Source organism: Bombina bombina, chromosome 5 (assembly GCF_027579735.1).
Source record: "Bombina bombina isolate aBomBom1 chromosome 5, aBomBom1.pri, whole genome shotgun sequence".
Classification (NCBI taxonomy): domain Eukaryota; kingdom Metazoa; phylum Chordata; class Amphibia; order Anura; family Bombinatoridae; genus Bombina; species Bombina bombina.
The window spans coordinates 76,454,679-76,478,154 of NC_069503.1; the positions used below are offsets into that span (position 1 = coordinate 76,454,679).

The 23,476-nt window shown below is 39.2% G+C and overlaps 1 pseudogene; it reads left to right on the forward strand.

Annotated features, from left to right (window-relative positions):
- The window catches only part of LOC128659910 (oocyte zinc finger protein XlCOF6-like), a 367,873-nt pseudogene that overhangs the window by 93,427 nt on the left and 250,970 nt on the right, over window positions 1-23,476 (forward strand).

The window sequence follows — 23,476 nt, forward strand, 5'->3', positions numbered from 1 at the left end:
TTCCACCAAATGTGGAGGAGTGTTCCTACTTGTTTGCAATCTCTCCAACATAGTGGATCTGTATGGGGGTAAATCTTAGCGAGCCTGCTAGGGTAAAGGTACCACCTTTCTAAAAGTTTTATGTTCGTCTCAGTGATGCTCATTGAGGAAGGGGCCTTCCCCATTTGCTGAAATATTATGTCCCATGTCTCAGATGGGATCTCATACCCCAACTCGGCTTCCCATGCTTTTGTATATGACGGAAGGTTTTTGGAGTGCAGGGCAATTAGGATTTTATATATCTTTGAGAGAGTGCCCTGCGCTAATAATGGGGAATGGCATAGTGTTTCGAATGGGTTTAGATTTCTAACCAAATTATGTTTATCTTTGTGGTGGGAGAAAAAGTGGGCTAGTTGTAAATATTCGAACCATCTTTCAAAAAAGCTTATGTTTTTGTCCGCAAGGGCGGTTTTCTGTATGATGGTGCCTTTTTCTAGGACAAGGTGGCAGGGTAAACCCGCAGCTAGTGTATACAGTTCCAGAGACCGTTTTTGGAGTAGTGGAGGGAAGTCTTTGTTATGTAGTAGGGGAGTAAGTGGCGAGGGTAAGGTCGATATGCCTTTCTGTGAACCTATAAGATTGTCCCATGTGGAGAGTGTATCGGTTACTAACGAGGGTGTGAGAGGTGATAATGTCCTATGTTGTCTATATGTCCAGCACACCGACCCCAGGCTTCTTGAAGTAGATAGGTCGTGTTCAAGCTTAACCCATTCTTTGTCAGTACTGTTTTTGCACCAGTCGACTATTCTAGTTAGTTGCGCTGCCTGTGAATAAAATAAAAGGTTGGGTACCCCTAGTCCCCCCTCATCCCTTTTCCTGTAGAGGGTGGTTTTAGAGATTCTAGGGCGTTTATGGGCCCATATAAAGCCATTAACGAAAGATTGTACACTGCGAATGTAGTGTAGGGGAGGTTGGATGGGTAGGGTTTGGAACATATATAAAAAGCGAGGCAGGATGCTCATTTTAAATGCTTGAACTTTGCCAAGCCAGGAAAGGAATTTGTTACGCCAAGCTCCCATGTCTGTTCTAATGGAATCTAAAAGGTGTTGGTGGTTTTGGCGATATAGAGCTTCTTTTGAGGTCGTTAGCTTTATCCCTAGATACTTTATGGAAGAAGGTTGGGACCGGAATTGGTATAGATTAGTGATCTGCTGGGCTGTCTGGTCTGAGATATCGATACCTAGGAACTCTGATTTCTGCTTATTTATTTTGAAATTAGAGAGGGTGCTATAAGCACTCATTACCGGCAGGAGTGCTTCTAGGGACTGTGAGGGGGAGGTCAGTGAAAATAAAATATCGTCCGCGTAGAGAGTTAGTTTGTAGTGAGTGTCTGCTATGTGAATACCGTGGATTTTTTCGTCGTTCCTAATCTTGGAGGCAAGCACCTCCATGGCCAAAATAAACAAGATGGGGGGAAAGGGGGCAGCCCTGCCTCGTTCCATTTGATATAAGGAATGCATTTGACAAAGAATCATTTAACTTAATACGGGCTTTCGGCGTGTGATATAAGGCAAATATTTTCTCAATGAGTCTATTTCCCAGGCCTAATCGAGTGAGCGTTGACCGAAGGAACAACCAATCCAACCTATCGAAAGCCTTTTCGGCATCGATGGCAAGAAAGATAGATGGGATGTTTTGTGACTGAGTATATTCGATTAAGTTTAGGATTTTGATGGTGTTGTCTCGCGCTTCTCTTCGGGGGACAAAACCCACTTGATTTGTGTGGATCAGTTGGGGGAGGATCTTATTGAGTCTGGTGGCTATGAGTTTAGCATAAAGCTTAACGTCTACGTTTAGAAGCGAGATGGGACGAAAGTTAGAGGGGTTATCTGTGGGCTTTCCGGGTTTAGGGATCACAGAAATATGCGCCTCCAGCATGGGGGGGAGAAAAGGGTGTTCCTGGTCAACTAAGTTAAATAAGGTGCATAATTGTGGAAGCAGGCTAGGTGCAAACTTTTTGTAATAAGCGACCGAGAGTCCGTCAGGGCCAGGACTTTTGCCCGATGGTAAATCTTTCAGGGTGGTTGTGAGCTCAGTCAATGAGAAGGGTTCGTCTAATTCTGTCGCTTGTGCATCAGAGAGTTGCGGTAACGGGGTGTTTAGAAGATAGTTGTTTATGGCATTACTGGGGTCGGGGGGGCGGTCAGGGTTAGTGAGGTTGTAGAGATTGGAATAATACGCCTCAAATTGGGAAAGTATTTCAGGGGTGGTATTAACAGTTTGGTTCGTTGGGGATTTAATTTCATGAATAAAGGTTTTAAGTTTTTTAAGCTTTAAGGAGCGCGCTAGGAGTTTTCCCGCCCTGTTACTTTCGAAATAAAATTTTTGTTTAGTCAGTAAGGCCAATGCATTAGCTTCATTAAGTTGTAAGTCATGAACTGTTTTCCTGGCTTTCATTAAGTCGGCTAAAAGATGGGGGGAGGAAGGGTTTCGTTTATGGTCATATTCAAGTTTGGCTAGGAGGTCAGTGGATGTTTTATACACCTGCCGTGCATTCTTTCTAGCTTGTGCTTGTTGTTTTATGAATTCCCCCCTGATAAAGCATTTGTGAGCCTCCCAGACAACAAAAGGGTCTGTTTCCGGTAGGGAATTAAATCTAAAATACTCCTGTAGAAGCTTTTCTAAATTGGAAACCAGGGTTGGGGAATCTAATAGTTTCTCATCTAGTTTCCACTGGAAGTTGCCACTGGGAGCCGATGGCCATTTAAGTGTTGTTAATACTGCCGAGTGGTCTGACCATACGGTATGTGAGAGCTTGGAAGATAATACATTGGAAAGGCCTCTTTGGTTAGTAATAAGGTAGTCAATTCTACTATATGAACTATGAGGGGCAGAGAAGAAGGTATAGTCCCTCTTCTCAGGGTGGATGAATCTCCAGGTGTCAAACAGTGTTTGGTCTAGCATAAGTTTCCATAGTTGTTTGATTGTGTGTTTAGATGTTGTGGGCCGGGGGTTCGAAGTGTGGTTGAATGGGGAGGTTGAAGTCTCCCCCTAGATATAGTGCACCTATTGTGTGGTCTAAAATCTGAGCAAAACTTTTCTTAAAAAAAAGGGAGTTGTCTGGTGTTGGGAGCATAAAGATTAACCAGTGTCACCGGGGAGCCAAACAAGGTGCCAGTTACACATAAGAACCTACCCTCTGTATCAGTGAAAGTATGAATATGTGTAAAAGGAATCTGCCTGCTAATAAGAATGCTTACGCCGTGCCTTTTATGGTCAAATGAGCTGTGAAAACTTTGGGTGTAGAAACCTCCAAAATAGCTAGGTTCCTTGTGTTTTAAAAAATGAGTCTCTTGGAGGAAGAGAATGTCACCCCCTTTCCTACGTAAATCTCTCATGGCTAGTGAGCGTTTTTGTGCGGAATTCAAGCCCTTGGTATTTTGGCTCAGTAAGGTGAGAGTTTTAGTGGGGCCTTCCATGGTATTGGTGTGTCTGGTGTCTATAGTTTGATGACTGCAATAGGTGATAGGCATTCATGCGTGGGTGTAGGGTATTGCAAGTATACTGTGTTGAGTAGGCCCTAGGACCCGGATCTCTGTCACAAAGCAAAAAAAAACATGAATAAAAACATAAAGTAAAACATACATTTTCTCATGTAAACTCTAGGTACTAATACTGACATTGAACTTTTGGTGTTAGAAGGGAGGGATTATGACCCTTTCCAAAGTAAATATAATACGTTTAAGACTAACTAATGCTCAATTACAGTAATAAAATAATTCCAACAATACAATACAATAATTCCTAAATTCCTAAACTTCCAAAATTTCTGGACCAGGAGTCATTTAACAGTTAAAGATTAATGACCATTGAGGCTATACATTACCCCACGACCAGAATGTAGCAGCGGGCAGGGCCTCAAACAGATTGTTCAAATCGTAGAGGTAACTAAAATAAAAATGACCAGCTAAGTTGTGGCTCTAGGGAGCGAGCCGGAGGACTTGGCCAGCGGTTTAGATTGGGATTTAGAAGGTATACGCTGCCACACTCTCTGGGCAGATCCTGTAGGTTTCTTTCTAGGGGGTTCGTGAGAGTTCTCTGGGGAAAGATCTTCTGGGGGGTCCAATTCTAGTGCCTGGCAAAAGGTGTTGACATCTTCCATGGTTCTACAGATTAGCTTTCTGTTTCCATGAAGAACATAGAGATGGAAGGGGAATCCCCACCTGTATAGAATTTTCTTCTGGCGGAGCAGAGACGTTACAGGAGCAAGGTCTCTCCTCCTTTGTAATGTGCGTTGGGAGAGATCCTGGAAAAATTGGAGAACAACCCCCCTGAATTTCACAGGCTGGTGCCTACGAGAGAGGTTTAGGAGCTCTTCCTTTTCATTGAACTCTCTAAACTTCATAATAATGTCCCTGGGGGGAGCAGTGTCTGGAGGCTTCGGTCTGAGGGCTCTGTGGGCCCGAACCCAAGGAATATCGGTGGAAGGGGTGGTGTTTCTGAGGTGTGCGAATAAAGCCGGGAGATAAATAGGGAAGTCTTTGGGTAATACCGACTCAGGTACACCTCTAATTCTAAGGTTTTTCCGGCGGCTCCTATTCTCCAGATCCTCAATTTTGTCAAAGAGATCTGCTATAAGAGCTGTATGATGGTTAGTTGAATCTTGAGTTGCATTGATTTCCACTTGAAGGTGGTCCGTGAATTCTTCCAAGGCCTCCACCCTGTTGCCCATTGAGTGAAGGTCCTGCTTTATTTCTGCTATCTCTTCCCTGATGCACGAGCGAATTATGTCGGCTATATCCTGCTTGGATGCCAACGTAGAGAGGATAGTGTTAGGGATAGGTGTGCTCTCCTCAGTGTCATCCTCTTGTAATTGTGAGGTCTGAACTCTCTTTTTTGGTGACTTAGCAGATTCAACACTGTCGCTAACTTTTGTAGCAGGGGGCGAGAAAAACTGAGCGACCATACTGTCCCTGTGGTTGTGCATCTTAGGGGGTTTATTCAGTTTCGTAGAGCGTTTTGTGTTCATTGTATTTATACAGTGGGAAGATGTAAAGGTATGTTGCTGACCCCTTCTCAAAGCAAATGTGGCTATGAGGGAAGAGAAGAAACCTAAACCAGGTGCGCTGATTTATGGTGTAATGTCCAATAATATAAAATATAGTAAAGGCCAGGTGCAGGTGTCAGTGCTGCCAGCAATGTGAGCTCAATAACCCCTAGGATCAGTGTAGTGTTAGTAGATACTCTGCCGCGTGGTTGCTCTGCCACGTGGTTAACTACGCTGGTGAAAATCTGTAGGCCCCACGCCACTGGCTTTAGGCTAGGTGGTTAGTCTTCACAGGGTGTATGCCTGTCCGTTAAAATTGGGCCTGTTACACTCCCCCTGTCTTTAGTTTGAGCCCGGGTGGTGCTATTTCCCTCTCCTTACCCGTAAAAGAAGTGATCTCCGGGTCGGTGTCCTCCGGCTTCATATAGTGCGGTTGCAGACTCAGTGCTGCATGCGTGGGTTACTCCTGGCAATGGCGGTGGGACACGGGAGTAGGTAAGGGACTCTGTTACTACGCCGAGTGGCGTTCCAGGTCAGCGGTCAGGGTGGGGAGGGATTCCCCTAGGCGGACAAGGCACGAAGTTAAGTCCCGGTTACAAGTCTAGCTCCGGGCCGTGTAAAAGTTAGTGCGTCGCCGGGTATAGATGTGATGGGGCCCAACGGCGAGAGTAAATCCACCGGATCTGCTTAAAAAGGCTTTCTTACGACTCCTGGTCTATAATGCTTTCATGAGAACATGTTGTTTTGCGGAAATTAGGGCTTTGTGTGTAATTTTGAGCCTATCTATGGAACCGGGTCACGGAGCTCAGAAATTACACAGCTTCCATCGCTGCTGCTGGCTCCGCCCTCCGATTTTCTGAAATTTTATAGAATTTTATCAGATAGCATCACAGAAGCAAAAAAGCTGCTATTAGAAATCAAGCACAAGAAATATGTCAGAGATCAGACTGATTATGATCAGAATAGAGTATATGTTTGGAACAAAAGGGACAGATCTTTATCAAGAAACTATCAGTATTACAACAGAGGTTACAGAGGAAAAAGGAGTAAAGGGAGAGGCAGAAGGGGCAGGAGTTACTATCATTATGACAATAGAAGAGTTAGATTCAGTGAAAGTGAGGCAGAGTCAGCCGGTGAATTCTCCAGCTCTGGAGGTTAAAATGAGCAACAAAATTTAGAGGTTTCCTATTCTGTTCCCACCTCAAATTTCACTTTTGAACAACAGGAGGAACCTATAGTCAGACCTAAGATAAAATCTATCCTAGTTTAACCCCCTCCTCCTACCCCCAGTACTGATAGAATGGGTAATACCAGAAAATATGTACCTTCAGTTGAAACTGGGGGGTGCCAAAACTAAGGAGAGTAGTGACTTTGATAAGGTTTTTGTTTGGGCCCAGTTGGTATGGAAGGGGGGGGCCTAAATGTGACAAACAATCAAAACCCCCACACACCAACACTGAATCAGGAACCACCAGATCAACCAGATATCCTCAAAGGAGTCAGAGAAGGGGACATTACACAAAATACCAATAGATAACAATATCATTAACATTTCTGACTACACACTGACTGATGTAGAGATAAAAGTCCTGAAGTAAGGACTTAGTTTTGTTCCCACCTCTAATTTTAATCTATTCTCAACACTATTAGATGTCAATAAATTGATTAGAATTTTGACACTAACATTTTTTTACAAACACAATGACAACTGTGACAGTGACTCTGATAGGACTGAAGTCCCCATCAGACCCAACCTCACTTTTAATGAGGATTGTGATGTGGTGGCCCTAGATGATCTACACTCGGTAGGAGCAATGGGGCCCTCAGACACCCAAAGTTTACCTAAATTCAAAAGTAATTCTTCATTTTACTCCATACAGAATAGAGGTCACATTTTGGAAACTTTCCAAAAAAGGGTGGAGGATGACCTCACTGCACTTGCAGCTAATAAAATCACATGTGAGTAAATCAAACTTGTCTGTGAAAGAAAGAGAGGCTCTAACTAGACTACAGAATAATGAGAATTTAGTCAATAGGGCCGCAGATAAGGGCGGCTCAATAGTAGTAATGAATAGGAGTCAATTTATAGCTGAGGCAAGGAGACAATGGAGGTGGAACAATACAGTTTATTAAAAAGAGATCCCACATGTGAATTTAATCATGAGCTAAACACCTATTAGATGAAGGCAGAGAGATAGGGATGTTTGATGACACATACAATTACTTACAAGTAGAATTTCCCATCAGACCTACTTTCAATCATTTACCTAAAGTCCATAAACCAGGCACTGAGATACATGGCAGACCCATTATAAGTGGAATAGGCTCACTAACTGAGAGACTCTCGCAGTGGCTGGATGCGATATTACAGCCCTTTGTGGAAAGGTTACCAAGCCACTTAATGGATACTAAACATCTGTTAGGTCTGCTGAAGGAGGAAGGTTGGATTAGAGAAAACATCTGGCTTACTATAGGCGTTAAAGCACTGTATTCCTCTATACCCCACAAAGAAGACCTAAAAGCCATTAGATACTTCTTAACCAGATCAGGTCAATTTGAGGAAGAACAATGCAGCTTTATACTACGAGTCACGAGTTTCTTACTCACTCATAATTATTTTGGTTTTGATGGCAATTTCTATCTCCAGAGATGTGGGACTGCTATGGGGGCCAAGTTTGCCCCCTCCTATGCCAACCTCTATATGGGGTGGTGGGAGCAGTCCCACATCTATGGAGATAGAAACTTGTTTAAATCAAACATCACCTTCTATAAAAGATTTATTGATGATCTTTTAGTGATCTGGCAAGGTGATACCGATCTGGTGAATAATTTTGTTGATGAATTGAATACCAATAACATGGGCTTGAGTTTTACTTTTGAAACCAATCCCATTAGCATCAACTATTTAGATGTATCTCTGGTAGGAGTAGCAGAAGGGGTGAAGGGCTTTATAACTACAAGTGTATATTGCAAACCTTCAGCTAAAAACACAATTTTGCACGCCAAGAGAAACCATCCGAATAGAGTGTTTAAGGCAATTGCCAAAGGGCAATTTGTAAGGACACTAAGAAATTGCTCTACTAAAGCATCATTTGAGATACAGGCAAGTGAGCTCACTGATTGACTTGTTTCCAGAGATTATCCAAAGAAAATGGTTTTGGGCATCACAAAAGATGTAGGCAAAAGGGATAGGGATACCCTATTAGAAAAAAGTAGTAAAACACAAACTAAGGACTACACACACAAGACAACATTTTTGACAACCTACAGTGACCAGTATGGGGAGATTTGTGACATAATTTCCAAACATTACCTTCTATTATTGGCTGATGACGACCTGGCTGATATAGTTAGGAAAGGTTGTCGATTTGCGTTTTAAAGGGGTGCAACAATAGGAAACGGGGTATCACCCACTACACTCAGGAGTAGGAATAGGAATACTTCACGCTCATGGTTAACCACCAAGGGAGTTTTCAAATGTCACTATACTGATTGTATAGCATGCAACCACTTATCAGTAGGTAATGGATTCACAAGTGCTACAACAGGTGAAACTTTCACACATGAGAGATGTTTTAACTGTAGAGCCACTTATGTGATCTATTGACGTGCTCACAATGTAATTTACAGTATGTGGGTATGACCTCACGGGAAGTTAGACCCAAAATCCATGAGCATATTAATAACATCAAAACCAGGACTCTCACGACACCATTGATTGCACATTTTTGTCATGCCCACAACAAGAGTTCTTGTTCTCTTAACTGGACCATTGTGAAGCATGTCTTACCTCCTCTGAGAGGAGGTGATAGGGCATTACACTTAGCAAGAGAAGAGGTCTATTGGATCTTAAAATTAAAAACAAGAAGACCTTTTGGCATGAACAGTGAATATGATCTTATAAATTTATGGCACTAGAACATTCACTCATTACTGTGGCCTTAAGTTTAATGATCTGCCAGTTTCTCCATTAAAAACATATAGGAGGATTATATGGGATTAACAATGTTTGTCTACATATTTATCCATTTCCATTATATGTTCTCTTTATTATTATTATTATTATTATTATTATTATTATTATTATTATTATTATTATTGTTTATTTTATTTTTATCTTACCTTGTTCCAACCTATTGGTTGATACTCTGAACAATATATATAAATGTCAATTGTTATTCACACAGATATATTGCTGGGGGTTTAACTGTCCGTATATTGACATATTCATATTTACTTGTCAGACGCTTTATGTGAAGGAATATCTTCAGTGCAATACTATATATGTAAAGTAAATTAAATATAAAAGATCATAAAATGAAATATTGAAAATTGAAAAATCAATATATTATTATACTGCAACTCTGTGATGTCAGCCATATCATGACATTTATTGAATGAGCTATTGAATATTGATTTAAACATGTTAAGCAGCATAGGAGGTGTGTTTTGTCTTAACCAATGGGGTGTGAGTTACACCTTTTTAAACCTTGGGTGATGGTCACTAACCATGCTATGACTACGGCGGGGGAAGCCGAAACGCGTCAGCATTAGTGACCTCCATCCCATGCTGCAGCTCTGTGTGCTGTATACTATGAACTGTTGCACTTGTTTTTATGAACTAATAAAGCTGAGTTTTCATGACTTTCACAAGGAGTACCGGATGTTTCTTCTTTTCCTATCAATATTTTATAGTCATATCACATCAAAATGACTTGATGTAAGACTGTAAACTTATCCCCAAAAAATTGGGGATGATAAAATAAAGTAATACAACAGTAAAAACAATGCAGTATTACCGCTACACGTTTCTCGGCATTAACCACAACGTTTCCTCAGCCTATTCTAGTTCAGACACCTTCTTTTACACTAGCAAACTCCCACACTGAGTTGTTGTCTTTTCTGCGCTCCCACGGTTAGAAGGTGAATTTAGGAAAAAGTTCCTTGATTCTGGCTACAAGAGTGGTATTCTTGGGAACCATTATAGATTCTCTGGAAATTAAGATCTTTTTGACAAAAGCAAGGAAGTAAAAAATGTTCAATTCATGTCTGGCTCTTCATTCCTCCCTCGGCCGTCGGTGGCCTAGTGTATGGAGGTTATTGGTCTGATGGTTTCAGTCATGGACATCATTCCATTTGCTCGGTTCCATCTCAGACCTCTGCAGTTATCCAAGCTGAGACAGTGGAACAGGGATTATATGGATCTGTCTCCAAAGATTGTTCTAGATCAGGCTGCAAGAGATTCTCTTCTGTGGTGGTTGTCTCAGGATCTTCTCTCCCAGGGAACCTGTTTTCGCAAGCCTACCTGGGTGATTGTGACCACGGATGCCAGTCTGCTTGGTTGGGGAGCTGTCTGGGGTTCTCTGAAGGCTCAGGGTTTGTGGACCCGGCAGGAATCTGGTCTTCCTATAAATGTCTTAGAGCTGAGGGCAATCTTCAATGCTCTTCTTGCCTGGCCTCAATTGGCTTCAACCCAGTTTATCAGATTTCAGTCGGACAATATAACGTCTGTGGCTTACATCAATCATCAAGGGGGAACTCGGAGTTCCTTGGTGATGAAGGAGGTAGCCAGGATTATTCAGTGGGCAGAGGCTCAAAATTGCTGTCTGTCTGCGATCCACATTCCAGGGGGGAACAATTGGGAAGCAGATTTTCTGAGCAGACAGTCTTTTCATCCGGGGGAGTGGGTCCACAACAAGAGTTCTTGTTCTCTTAACTGGACCATTGTGAAGCATGTCTCACCTCCTCTGAGAGGAGGTGATAGGGCATTACTTTTAGCAAGAGAAGTGGTCTATTGGATCTTAAAATTAAAAACAAGAAGACCTTTTGGCATGAACAGTGAATATGATCTTATAAATTTCTGGCACTAGAACATTAACTCATTACTGTGGCCTTGAGTTTAATGATCTGCCAGTTTCTCCATTAAAAAAAATATAGGAGGATTATGTGGGATTAACAATGTTTGTCTACATATTTATCCATTTCCATTATATGTTCTCTTTATTATTATTATTATTATTGTTTATTTTATTTTTATTTTATCTTACCTTTTTCCTACCTATTGGTTTATACTCAACAATATATATATATAAATGTCAATTGTTATTCACACAGATATATTGCTGGGGGTTTAACTGTCCGTATATTGACATATGCATATTTACTTGTCAGACGCTTTATGTAAAGGAATATCTTCAGTACAATACTATATATGTAAAGTAAATTAAATATAAAAGATCATAAAATGAAATATTGAAAATTGAAAAATCAATATATTATTATACTGCAACTCTGTGATGTCAGCCATATCATGTCATTTATTGAATGAGCTATTGAATATTGATTTAAACATTTTAACCAGCAAAGGAGGTGTGTTTTGTCTTAACCAATGGGGTGTGAGTTACACCTTTTTAAACCTTGGGTGATGGTCACTAACCATGCTATGACTAGGGTAGGGAAGCCGAAACGCGTCAGCATTAGTGACCTCCAGCCCATGCTGCAGCTCTGTGTGCTGTATACTATGAACTGTTGTACTTGTTTTTAGGAACTAATAAAGCTGAATTTTCGCTACTTTCACAAGGAGTACCGGATGTTTCTTCTTTTCCTATCAATATTTTATAGTCATATCACATCAAAATGACTTCCATACATCCATCTCACTATATTTCAAGAGATGTATTTAAAATTTCATAAACATTTAGTGCATAATCATATGATATGACTTAGGTCATCCCATGCAGGCAATCCTGTATTTAGCATCTTCTAGCCCCATCTGGAATACAGAAAAAACATGTTATATATACTTCAACAATGGTATTATAACAATTGCCATTTAATCTATTACAAAATTTTAATCTATCTCCCATATATACATTCAATACAGTCTGAGACATACATTTAATATATTATCAGTTGTATTTTCAGTAAATTTCAAAGTTACATTGTAACATGTGCTTTTGCTGTTTTGTTGGTCAACACAGATGTTGTTTCAATACACAGCAGTTATAATTAGTCTTTGCTTTTCATTAAGTTCCAAAGAAGAAATCCAGCCATTTCTCAGACATTATGTCTTTGCTGGTCAAATTTTCATTGCTTCACTTACACAGCATGGGGTCATTTTACAAGTGGTTGTCAAAAGCTGTGATTTCTTTAAAATGTTAGTAGCTTCAGCCATTTCTCAGACATTGTGTCAGATAACCTCATGCAATGTTACACAATCGGAGAATCCTGTTTTCAAATGTTCTGTTAATCAAGGAAGTGAGATTTCCTGATTGATCCAAGATTTATAACACATAAAAATATAGATAGTTTCAGAGTAGAAATAGGGGGTCAGCGATCATCTGATAGGAATTTTAAATTCACACCTCAGTGGGACATCTTTTGAAAACAGTCCTTTATTTTCAGATGTGGAATACATAGAATATACAGATCATTATCTTTGAGATAACCTGTCTTTTCTTTGAAATGGTTGTTTAAAGGACCAGTCAACACATTAGATTTGCATAATCAACAAATGAAAGATAACAAGACAATGCAATAGCACTTAGTCTGAACTTCAAATGAGTAGTAGATTTTTTATAACAATTTTGTTATGTATATTTCCACTCCCCTTGTACCATGTGATAGCAATCAGCCAATCACAAATGCATATACGTATAGTCTGTGAATTCTTGCACATGCTCAGTAGGATCTGGTGACTCAAAAAGTGTAAATATAAAAGACTGTGCACATTTTTTTTAATGGAAGTAAATTGGAAAGTTGTTTAAAATTACATGCTGTATCTGAATCATGAAAATGTAATTTAACCTGAGTGTCCCTTTAAGTTAAGTAGACCAAATGTTTTATTGTCCACACTTGGACGCATTGTAACTTTGCATACTGAATGGGGAGGATTGCATTTTGTTCAGTTAAAGCATTTAATGTTTTATGAATGAATGAATCATTTGGTGCTGATAGTCAAATATGCAATAATATATATATTAATCTTCACATATTCCTTGACAGTCGCACACTGAAGATTGAATGCAAGGTACCCCATATTTATTGGGGTACCTTGCATTCCTATTGGCTGAAATTTGGAAATCAGCCAATAGGACGAGAGCTACTGAAATCTTATTGGCTGATTTATTAACAGCCAGTAGGATTTCAGTAGCTCTAATCCTATTGGCTGATTTCAAAATTTCAACCAATAAGAATGCAAGGTACCCCAAATTGATTGGGGTACCTTGCAATAAGTCTTTAGCGTACGACGGACATCGGATGAAGATAAGCCTCCATGCCGCTGAGGACCGCCGCAGAGGATCCACACGTTGGGAAAGACGGCTCCTCGCCTCCGCTCTGCACCTCCTGTGAGGATCACCGCTAAGGATTCACAGCTCTTCACCTCCGCTCTGCGCCGCATTCACTCTAGATAAAGATAGAAGATGATGAAACCACCTGGAAGAAGACCTTCTCCACCAGACTTCAGGAACGGTGAGTACCTATTTGTGGTTTAGTGTTTTTTTATTTTTAAGATTAAGGATTTAATGGGCAGTAAAAGAGCTGGATGCCCTTTTAAGGGTGATGTCCATACAAATGCCCCTTTAGGGGCAATGGGTAGTTTAGTTTTTTATTTTGGGGGGTTTGGTGGGTGGGGGTTTTTTACTGTTAGGGGTAATTGGTAATTTGTTTAGGTAAAAGAGCTGTTTAAATTAGGGCAATCCCATACAAAAGCCATTTTAAGGGCTATTGGTAGATTAGTATTAGATTAGGGGGTGTTTTTATTTTGGGGAGGATTTTTTATTTTTATATGGGTATTAGTTTAGGTTTACATTTTTCATTTTGGATAGCTTTGTTTATTTTTTTTCTGTAATTTTACATTTTTTATTTCTTGTAATTTTAGCTTGGGGTATTGTAGGTTTTTTTTTTTTTTTTTTTTTAAATATACTGCACTCTGGGCAGGCTTATCACCTAGTTATAAATAAATATATGTGTAGATATGAATGTATGGGAATGATTAGCTGCATTATGGTCAGATGTGCCAGGAGTAGCACAGGGCAGTGATGGGCCCTAACTCACAGGGGCCGCAGGTCAGTATTTAGGATCTTTATGGGCTGCGTATACATTTTGTCTGTTAAACACACAAATAATAATATTTACAACAAATGTCCAGTTGCACAGGGCAAGTTCTATGGCTCTTGTTTGCCGACCTACCAGAAGCCCACAAAATGCACATTATCAGTCCTGCTTTATCTAGGGGCGCGCAGTAACTAGCACAGAGGGGCGCGCAGTAACTAGCACAGAGGGGCGCACAGTAACTAGCACAGAGGGCAGCCTTGGCTTAAAAGGATATAGAACAATTTATTTTCTTGAGACTTGTGTGTGGTGTTGCACTAATCTAACACACAGGCCTAGTGAATACACTTTCCAAACAGTTTAACACTTAGTTTTCCGATGGTCAACCCCCCCCCCCACATAGTTTGTCTTAGGTGTAGGAGCCAATCCGACCTTATTACTGAGTAGATAAAGTGTTGTCACTGCTATTTTATTAGCAACACTTGTATTGTTTTACATGATCTTATCACCCCTGCTCAGACTTACTAGTGGCAGATATGTAGCAGGGTAGCCTGTAGTGTGCACTTATAATTCTAATTATTGGAAAACCCATAATTTTCAGAGTTTAAAGGACAGTAAAGTTAAAAAACTATCATGATTCAGATAGGACATGCAATTTTAAACATCTGCCTTGTTCTCTTGATATTCTTTGTTGAAAGCTAAACCTAGATAGGCGCACATGCTAATTTCTTGCCTCTTATCTTCTATCTCTTAGTGCATTTGCATAGTTTTTCACAGCAAGACACTGCTAGTTCATGTGTGCTATACAGATAACGTGCTCACTCCTGCGGAGTTTTTTTGAGTCAGCACTGATTTGGTAAAATACAAGTCTGTGAAAAGAGCTGATATAAGGGGGCAGTCTGCAGAGGCTTAGATACAAGGTCATCATAGAGGTAAAACGTATATTACTATAACAGTGTTGGTTATGCAGAACTGGGGAATGGGTAATAAATCTATCTTTTTAAAATATAACAAATCTGGAGTAGACTTTCTGTTTAAGCAAATATTTAAGTGATTTTTCTATATGGTTACAACAATCATACTGTGGCTGTGTTTTCATTGCGGTGGTAAAGTTTGGAAACTGCTGGTATCATAAAAATTCTTCATAGACTTTAATGGTGATAAATGTTTTTATCCCCAGAGGCAGAACTTTTTTTCATTTTCTGCCATGAGATTTTCTTTTAGTGAAAATTTTTCTGCAGTGTCTTTAAGAAGCTGGTGTTGCTGCTGTGTTTGTTGCCCTTACTCTGTGTGCATGAGGACACACACACCATATATATATATACACACACTATATATATACATACACACACACACACATTTCCCCTTTTACTCTTAGGGAGACCCAAGAGCAATTTGCATAAATATAAAAACCCTCAGCTGAGACAGCACAAAAGCTAGAAAAACTTCCGTGCCTGTTCATTTTATGACGAGGCCCACAGAAGGCCGAAACGATCGTCTGGGGTTGTTGTTTCTCTTGCTGAGAGAAGAATTGCCTGGTATTTCGGTGCTGGACTATCATTGGGTAGGGTCAGACTGATATGCTACAGGATATATTTTCTCTGTGAAGGGGCATAGTGTGCTTAAAGAGTATGCACCCTGAGTGGCACCCTAAAATGAACAGGCATGGAAGTTTTTCTAGCTTTTGTTCTGTCTTAGCTGAGTGCATCTCTCTCTTTTTATATTTTTTTTATATTTACTATACACATATGTCAGTTATGAGAAGCAGACTGGTCTAAAACCTGAACTGTTCTAGGGTATATATATATATATGAGTATGAATCAGACAAACAGGAAATAAGATAAATAAGATTTAGTTCTAAACAGAAGCAGCCAGTACAAGTCCAAGATCCCATAGTAGGTGTGTGCAACACATCTTAAGCAATATGGAAAACTTTATACATCAACAGCAAATACAAAGTAGGTAATGTACTTGCGCCATTTTAGATCAGAGCCCTCAGTTGTCACATATCCAAGCATGTGGCGGGTGCTATTTCCGCTAAGTGGCTATCAGTAGGGGATATTATGTCTGAAACATGTGTTGATGGGCTGTTTATGTGTCTTGTAACTTAATAAATCTGCAACAGGACACTAGGGAGAACGCAATATAATATAAATAGGTACAATATTAATGTTGCATATTAAACAGAAAGAGTTCAACTTTTAGCTGAATGCTAAAAAGAGAGGTTGGTGCTGGAACAGGGTCCACATTCAGTTCAAACATAGGTGTAGACCCAGTATGCACCCCAGGAACAGGTTTATATCTAGCCTATGCCAGCTCTGCTCTGGTCTGATCTGCTGTGAACTAAGTCCCATTCTGTATGGAGATAGCTGTCTGAACCTAAGGAAAGATTGCGGCAGTCTCCTGTGGTGAGTCGTCTTGAAGGAGCAGCTGTTGAGATTGTGACCCACTCATAAGGTCGCTCTGTTGCAATGTGATTCTGAGAAAAACCCCAGTATCCCATCCAGGAACCGGCCTCATCTCCCGAACAGGGGACCAAGGGTGAAAGGATAAATTTCTGGTCTCCATCTGTAGTTGGAGTAGGTAGGTGGGGACCCAACATACGCTCCTCAATTGTGGGTTGCTCCAGGTCAGACGGCAGAGCCACGCTCAATTTCCAGTATCGCTGCAGCATTGTAGACAGAGCATGTGAGATGGGGAAATGGCGTATTACCGAACTTCCTCCTGAGCTGTCAGCCTTAACTGGTCCCGGGGTCTCCTTATGCTCTTCAGATCTATACTTTAAGGTCCAATCTGTAGTAGGGCGTATCTTTACAGTGCTTAGGTGGTAGTGATTGCTGGCCGCCCTCTTCCGTAAACGCCTCTCTGATGGTAGCTCTGAGGACTGCAAACTCTGTGTCCATCTTACGATCCAGGTCCCGGTGTAAGGCTAATGCGGTAAAACGAAACTCCTCCATCCTGCTATGTAAAGCTAGCAATCGTATAGGCCTGTTGGGGGGGGGTTGAGAAGATATTAAAGTAATAGTGTATAGGCCGTCTCTTAATTCAAATAGTTATTCCATATAGAGTTATAGGCGTAATAACCCTGTTAGAGCCACAATCCTCAAATAAGAAATATTAATAGAGCACAGTTCTGGAGCTCAGTGGAAAAAACAGTGTAGCCTAAATTGTCAATGAAGGTTATTGTAGGCTTCAGCAAAAGGTAACGGACTAAGATCTTAGTTGGCTAAATCAGCTCCTGGAGTAGAAACCTCTGCAAATCTCAGTTCTATCAGATGAGTAGTAGTAGGATCCTAGAGATATAGGGCGAGATGAGAACTATATCCGAAGGTAAGTTATAAATTAAAAGAAGAGTCTCAGGAGCTTCATGAGATGTGACTGATCATGGCTGCCTCTTAGCCACTCCCCCCGTCATTTATCATTTTAAATGTTGCTTGTTTTGTTTTTTTACTATTTTCTTATTTAAAAAAAATAAAAAATAATAATAGATGAAGCAATTTATAACAAACACAAAAATCTGCAGGTCTGTTACTTTAGAAATTAGTGTAAAATCTTTAATTTTAGGCTTTTCCAAAGTATGGATTTATCTTAAAAAAAAGTTACATCAATATGGTTTGTGTACATGTATATAAGTATATATTATATGTATGGAAATAAATGTTATATATCTGCTGTAGGCTTCTTTTAAATACAAAAGGTAATACAATGACAAATTACAAAAACTCAGTTAGTTGTAGAGTACAGCAATTTATATGTGTATAATAAAATATAGTCAGAAGAAGAAATATAATTTATGATAGAAAGATTAGAAAAAGAAACATTAGATTACACAGTTAGTGAACAAACAATAAAATGGTTAAAATATTAGTATTGAAATACTCAGCATTTCAGTATTGTATTTCATATGTATCTAATAACATGCTAATATTATACATCTGTTTGCAACTAAGTTCTGTTAAAATAACAATTTCCATTAATAAAAACATAATATAATGCTGTATCCTGAGATATTTTAGGACACAATAGAAAAAATCTCTCACATTTAAATAAACTCTTTGTTTTCTCCTTACTTATCCATATGATAATCACACCCTGAGAGGGAGGCAGGGACTCTGTATTCATGTGACACCAGAGGGGACAATAGACATCTATATGAGAACAAAAGGCCAGGTGTGACCCTCTCATTGTCTCCCAACTGACAAGTTGTACTCATGTGAGTCACACAGAGAAAGGTGACCCTCCCACATTAGTATAAATATCTGTGTAACACTCAGTGATATCACAGGAGGAACCAGAGAGACTTCATACTTACAGAGCTTCTGCTAAACGGTAATATGCAAAACCTGACATAAATCTTTATTAACAGCCTCACGCTGTTGTGTTTTATATAATGATGAGAAAATAGTGTTCTGTATTTTGTTGTGATAAAGATAAAATATTTCACTTCATATAAGAAACTGATGCCTAGATTACGAGTTCTGCGTTAGCCTTAAAAAGTAGCGTTGAGAGGTCCCAATGCTACTTTTTAATGCCCACTGGTATTACGAGTTTGGCAGGTACAGGTGTACCGCTCACTTTTTTTCCATGACTTTTGGCTACCGCAAATCCCCTTATGTCAATTGCGTATCCTATCTTTTTAATGGTATTTGCCTAACGCCGGTATTACAAGTCTTGGAAGAAGTGAGCAGTACAGCCTCTACCTCCAAGACTCCTACCACATTTAAAAGTCAGTAGTTAAGAGTTTTATGGGCTAACGCTGGAACATAAAACTCTTAACTAAAGTGCTAAAAAGTACACTAACACCCATAAACTACCTATGAACCCCTAAACTGAGCCCCCCCCCCACATCGCAAACATCCTCTTCTGTTCCCAGCCGACGACTGAATGAAGGTTCCTTTAAATGACATCATCCAAGATGGCGTCCCTTGAATTCCGATTGGCTGATAGAATCCTATCAGCCAATCAGAATAAAGGTAGGAAAAATCCTATTGGCTGATGCTATCAGCCAATCGGATTGAAGTTCAGCCAATAGGATTTTTCCTACCTTAGGGTAGGGAATTTTATTATTTTGGGGGGCTTTTTTATTTTATTAGGGGGCTTAGATTAGGTGTAATTAGTTTAAAAAAATTTAATTTATTTTTTATTTTCTGTAATTTAGTGTTTGTTTTTTTCCGTAATTTAGTTTATTTAATTTAATTGTAATTAGTTTAATTTAGTTTATTTATTTATAGAGTAGTGTTAGGTGTAATTGTAACTTAGGTAAGGATTTATTTTACAGGTAATTTTGTATTTTTTTAAGATAGGTAGTTATTAAATAGTTAATAACTATTTAATAACTATTGTACCTAGTTAAAATAAATACAAAGTTGCCTGTAAAATAAAAATAAATCCTAAAATAGCTATAATGTAACTATTAGTTATATTGTAGCTATATTAGGGTTTATTTTATAGGTAAGTATTTAGTTTTAAATAGGATTAATTTATTTAATTATAGTAACTTTATTTATATTTATTTAAATTAGATTTAAGTTAGGGGGGTGTTAGGGTTAGAATTAGGTTTAGGGGTTAATACATTTAGTTATGGTGGCGGCGACGTTGGCGGCGGCAGATTAGGGGTTAATAAATATAATGTAGGTGGCGGCAGTGTTAGGGGCAGCAGATTAGGGGTTCATAGGTATAATGTAGGTGGCGGCAGTGTTAGGGGCAGCAGATTAGGGGTTCATAGGTATAATGTAGGTGGTGGCGGTGTCCGGAGCACCAGATTAGGGGTTAATAATATAATGCAGGTGGCAAAGATGTCGGGGGAGGCAGATTAGAGGTTAATAAGTGTAAGGTTAGGGGTGTTTAGACTCGGGGTTCATGTTAGGGTGTTAGGTACAGATATATTTTTTATATCCCCATAGGAAACAATGGGGCTGTGTTAGGAGCTGAACGCTGCTTTTTTGTAGGTGTTAGGGTTTTTTTCAGCCGTCTCAGCCCCATTGTTTCCTATGGGGAAATCGTGCACGAGCACGTTTTAGCCAGCTTACCGCTACCGTAAGCAACGCTGGTATTACAGTGAGATGTGGAGCTAAATTTGCTCAACGCTCACTTTTCTGAGGCTAACGCAGCCATTCAGAAAACTTGTAATACCAGCGTTGTTTTAAGTGAGCGCTGGAAAAAAAGGCTCGTTAGCAACGCACGGCTTTACCGACAAAACTGAACTGTACTTATTTAATTTGTTTTCTACATTTTTCATGCTGTGTTAATGAATATAACATTAAGTTCTTTCATTTAAAAAGCCCAATTTCATACATAATGAGTTACAGCAGTTTGCATCAGAACCAAACCATATTTTCAAGCTTGAGGAGGTCTGTCCAATAATACATTTGTGGGGGTTGTTCCTGTTATCCACTGAGCAACAGATTCTTAAGTATCAGCCAATTAGAATCCTGTATTTCCCTATAGGTTTATAACTAACTGTAGAGCCCAGATAAACCATTTGTATTTAATATTAGTCTGAAGCTGCTATTTGCTTCAGTAATAAATATCACTCGGCTTATGGCCCTGTTGTATCAGTCTCATCACATATACTGATCTAATCATAAATATATTGTGATCTGCATATTATTTTATTTCTAATGAGGTTATTTTATAATACATTTCTTATTTCTATTAGCTGCACCTGTTTATCATCAGAACCTTTATCCCACTGATCTGTGACTGATTCTTGTTGTTAGTAAAGACCTTAGTAAGTGTATTCTGCACCTTCAGCTGCTGCTGTTTATGTCACATGATCACAGACTTAAAGGGACAGTGTCCTGTACATTTGGTTTTCGCTTAAAATAACAAGTAACCCCAAATGTTTTTCATCATTTAAATAGATCATATAATTTTCAACTTTTCAACTGACTTCTATTAAGATATTTGCTTCATTCTCTAGGTATCCTTTTCTAAAGCAGTAGCAATGCACAGCTGGGAGCTAGCTGAGCACATAAGGTGAGACAAAGATAAGAGGACTGTATGTGCCACTAATCAGCAGCTGGCACCATAGTGCATTATAAGCTTTGTCACAAAGGTCCCCAAGGGAATAAAGCAGATTTGATAATAGAAGGAAATTGGAAAGTTGTTTAAATTTGAATCATAAAAGTGTAATTGTGACTTTGCTGTCCCTTTAATGTGTTTCTAATGACTTGTTTTACCGGTGTATAAAATAGTATAAAGTGTATGGGAAATTTCACCTTTAGCTTTATTTTTATATAAAATAACTGTTTGCTGTTTGTAATTTATTTTCATTATTAAATTGTACTCAGCCTTTTAAATGACCTGAGGCTCCAGCTCCTACTTAGCATATGCAGGAGTTCACATTATATAAAAATATGAGTGTTATTGGCTGATAGCTGTCACATGGTACAGGTGCCGAACTACATTTATCTGAAAACAATCAATTGATCTTTTAAATTTCATAGTAAGTTTTATTGCATTGTATTTTTATTATGCATCTGTGGTTTTGTAATTCTATATTTTTTGGTCCTTTTAAATAGACTAAATTTGCCAAAAGAACATCTCATTATATTATCACAATATGTAAACACAAATTCTTTATTTTCTTAACTCCATCCAAGATAACATTTGTAATGAACATTTTAGTGCCTCTCTCTCCCACCCCCATTACAGTGTGATTTAAGACAACTACGTATTGACCAAGAGGAGTTAAAGGACTGGGGGGGGGGGCACATGACAAAATTTCTGACAGTGAGAATTAGTATGAAGTACAATACCAATACTGCAGTATCCAATTTAACTTCTATTTAAACAGATTTTTTAACATTTATTTCAGTAGAAAATATTGTTTCATATAAATGATAGAAAACAAAGATTATAATATGTTTGTAAAGTTGTGATAGGGCCCCACTTAAATAGATTTTCTTCCATTATGTTGCATAGATCTGGGAAGATTCATATTTAAGGGGCAATTATAACACCCACAGAGATAACTGTACTATATGCTTGTGCTGAATAAATAGCACATATGTAATAATCTAATCAGCTGATCTGTATCACATGAATTGTTATGTGTCCCTTTAATTATACCATACGTACAGTTAATCAGAACCATTATTTATTATTATCTAGCAGGGCTATCACGGCCCGGTACTGGGCCACGGCCCGGCTGTTGAGAAACCAGGGTCTAAACCATTTAATATACTTTTTACAGACACGGCCAGAGCACTGAGAGATATCAGGTATTGATGTAACTGGAGTGAATAAAGGAACCTTCTTCCTGAGCACAGACATTGGAGCCTGTTATCAGCATGAACTCATATGTGTTAGGTGAGTAAAATAGATATTATGCTGACTTTAACCCCTTAAGGACCACAGCACTTTTCAATTTTCTGACCGTTTGGGACCAGGGCTATTTTTACATTTCTGCAGTGTTTGTGTATTTTTCCTCTTACTCATTTATTGTACCCACACATATTATTTACCATTTTTCTCGCCATTAAATGGACTTTCGAAAGATACCATTATTTCTCCTGTTAAGTGTGGTCAGTCCACGGGTCATCATTACTTCTGGGATATTAACTCCTCCCCAACAGGAAGTGCAAGAGGGTCACCCAGCAGAGCTGCTATATAGCTCCTCCCCTCTACGTCACACCCAGTCATTCTCTTGCACCCAACTAATAGATAGGATGTGTGAGAGGACTGTGGTGATTTTACTTAGTTTTTATAACTTCAATCAAAAGTTTGTTATTTTAAAACAGCACCGGAGTGTGTTGTTCATTCTCAGGGAGAATTTGAAGAAGAATCTACCTGAGTTTCTATATGATTTTAACCGGAGTAGTTAAGATCATGTTGCTGTTCTCGGCCATCTGAGGGGTGAGGTATACTTCAGATCAGGGGACAGCGGGCAGGTTCACCTGCAAATAGGTATGTAGCAGCTTATTATTTTCTGAGAATGGAATTGACTAGAAAATACTGCAAATACCTATATAAAGTAAGTTCAGCCTTAAATGCAGTAGTAGCAACTGGTATCAGGCTGTCATGTATGTATACTTTCACTTCAGTATTCTGGGGAATGGCACTTCACTGGAATGATACTGTATGAATAAAACCTTAGCCTATATTGCAGTGAGAACGGCTAGCAGTAGGTTTCTGTGACAATTTATTTATTTGAGGTTAAACGTTTTGCTGGCATGTTAAATCGTTTAATTTCTCCAACATAGGTGTGTCCGGTCCACGGCGTCATCCTTACTTGTGGGATATTCTCTTCCCCAACAGGAAATGGCAAAGAGCCCAGCAAAGCTGGTCACATGATCCCTCCTAGGCTCCGCCTTCCCCAGTCATTCTCTTTGCCGTTGTACAGGCAACATCTCCACGGAGATGGCTTAGAGTTTTTTGGTGTTTAACTGTAG